At 50.6% G+C, this 2,500-nt stretch overlaps 1 protein-coding gene across 1 annotated transcript in view; it reads left to right on the top strand.

Moving 5' to 3' along the window:
- lrpprc (leucine-rich pentatricopeptide repeat containing) overlaps positions 1-2,500 on the top strand; it is a 79,661-nt gene that overhangs the window by 37,295 nt on the left and 39,866 nt on the right. The gene's annotated exons all lie outside the window — the stretch shown is intronic.

Below are 2,500 nucleotides of genomic sequence, written 5' to 3'. Positions count from 1 at the left end.
CTTAAGGAGCTGTAATGGTCCGAGTAAGCTAGATGAACCGGCGAAGTGAGGGCTGATTGAATGTAGAGTATGGAGTTGACATACATGTCCCATGTTGGACTGCGTTGTCCAATGCAAATTGAGTTTTGGTGCTGACATGTGGAGATGTATTAATAACAGTAGGGACTTTTGATGTTGGATGGACACAGATAGTACTGTAAAAATATCTCCACACATACATTTTTTTTATCAGATTTCTCCACGAGCCACATGCAGTCAGCAAAAAGAGCCATATCTGGCCACAGGGTCCCATAGCAAAAAGAGCCATATCTGGCCACAGGGTCCCAACTCTTCTAGTAAAGCCAGCTAACGGCAAGATTCCCTGTTTATCCTTTTTTCTGTCTGTCTGTCTGCCTCTCTGTCTCTCTGTCTGTCTGCCTCTCTGTCTCTCTGTCTGTCTGTCTCTCTGTCTCTCTGTCTCTCTGTCTGTCTGTCTGTCTCTCTCTGGCCCTTCCTCCCGTCCCTCCTCATCTCTCTTTGGCCAGTATGATGCTGTATGCTGTCTGTCTGTCTGTCTGTCTGTCTGTCTTTCCTTTCCCCCATCTCTCCCCCTGTCCCTCAGTCTCTCTCCATCTCCATCTCTCTCTCTCTCTCTCCCCCTCTCTCTCCCTCTCTCCCTCTCTCCCCCTCTCTCCCTCTCTCCCCCTTTCTCTCTCTCCCCCTCACTCTTTTTCTTTCTCCCTCTCCCCCTCTCTCCCTCTCTCTCTCTCTCTCTCTCCCCCTCTCTCTCTCTCTCCCTCTCTCTCCCCCCCTCTCTCTCTCCCCCTCTCTCTCCCTCTCCCCCACTCCAGTGTGTCCAGTATGAGGTGATTGGTATCGCCTGTGTAAACAGGCCCTATCAGTATCAGCCCATTAGAGCTTCTCTAAATGCAGTGTAAACACATCTTAATTATACAGCCCTACGACAGCGCAGCTGCCAGTCGAGTGCTCTCTCTCTCTCTGTGTGTGTGTGTGTGTTTGGTAGAGATAGACATCTGTGTAGCTTACATGTGAAGTAGTGTGTGTGTGTGTGTGTGTGTGTGTTTTTGTGCTTGTGTGAGTGAGTGGGTGTGTTTACAAACATGACTTGTGTTGTGAGTGCACGACTGTGTGTATAAAAACGCTTGTGCTTGTGTTTGCATACTTTGTGTGTGTGTGCGTGTGTGTGCGTGCGTGCGTGCGTGCGTGTGCGTCCGTGCGTCCGTGTGCGCGTGTGCGCGTGTGTATGTGCACGTGCGTGCGTGCGTGCGTGCGTGCGTGCGTGCGTGCGTGCGTGCGTGCGTGCGTGTGTGTGTGTGTGTGCGCGTGTGTGTGTGTGTGTGTGCGCTGCTTTGGCACCACTGCGCTGGCAGCTGGGCCCTCTGCTCCCCCTGGTAAAAGCCTCCATTACAGCGGGCCGGGACGAGGCGAGCCGATTGGAGCAGAGCAGAGCGTTGCCCGCTGCCCCGGTCCCCTGCAGGCCATCGAGGGCACTGCGGGCACGCGCCGCACACCTATAATTTTACCGGCGGGGCTTTTGGCGGAGGGGGGGAGCGATGCGGCAGGCTTTGTAGGCACTCGGTAATTGTAGTCTCGTTTAGAAATGCAAGTAGCAATTAGTGTGGAATTGGCATTATACAGGCTGCATTTCCATGCCTGCTGGGCGCAAAATGCTGTTTTAATAACGGTTTGTTTTCCCCACATGAAATTATCTAAGGGGCCGCTTTTCATCGCAAACCCCATGCTCCAGCTCTCTCTCTCCCTTTCTTTTGCTCTCTCTCTCTCCCTCTCTCTCTCTCCCTCTCTCTTTTGCTGTCTCTCTCTCTCTCTCTCTCCATCACTCACTCGTTCTCAGTCACACTTTCTCTGCATCTCTCTTTCTCTGTCTTCCGTTCTCTCCATCACCAACTGTCTTTGCCAGTCTTACCCTCCCTCTCTCTCTCTCTCTCTCTATTTCTCCTTCTATTCCCTCTCTCTTTATTCTCTCATTTTCCCATCCATGCAGTCTGCCCATCATAGAACATTCCATGGTGTGTGTTGCTTTGTGGTCAGACTGTGTGTGTGCATATAAATGTGTGTGTGGAGACAAGAGCCTCCCCTGACTCGTGTGTGTGTGTGTGTGTGTGTGTGTGTGTGTGTGTGTGTGTGTGTGTGTGTGTGTGTGTGTGTGTGTAGTGTGAGATGTGTTTGTTTGAGACCTGGTTAAAACAGGTCTAATGTTGTCGCTGCACTGATGTAAAAGTCTCAATAACAGTTGAATAGTTTCATACCCATTTGTTTTACAGTTACACTCCCACCCTCTCTCTCTCCCTCTGACTTGTGCTCTCTCTCTCTCTCTCTCTCTCCCCCTCACACACACACACACACACACACACACACACACACACACACACACACTTTCATCTCACTCTTCCCTTTCCTTCTGACAGTAGTCTGTAGTATGTGTTCTATGTATTCGTTGTTAATCTGTAGATGTCTGAACTGTCTGTTTTTTAAAGGAGTG

The sequence above is a fragment of the Alosa pseudoharengus genome, unplaced genomic scaffold, assembly GCF_046254945.1.
Source record: "Alosa pseudoharengus isolate Yale_2024_CS ecotype anadromous, Long Island Sound unplaced genomic scaffold, YU_APseudo_1.1 YU_APseudo_1.1_scf_15, whole genome shotgun sequence".
NCBI classification, from domain to species: Eukaryota; Metazoa; Chordata; class Actinopteri; order Clupeiformes; family Clupeidae; genus Alosa; species Alosa pseudoharengus.
Note: the sequence above shows the minus strand (reverse complement) of the source record. Positions and strands in the feature narration are given on the sequence as shown.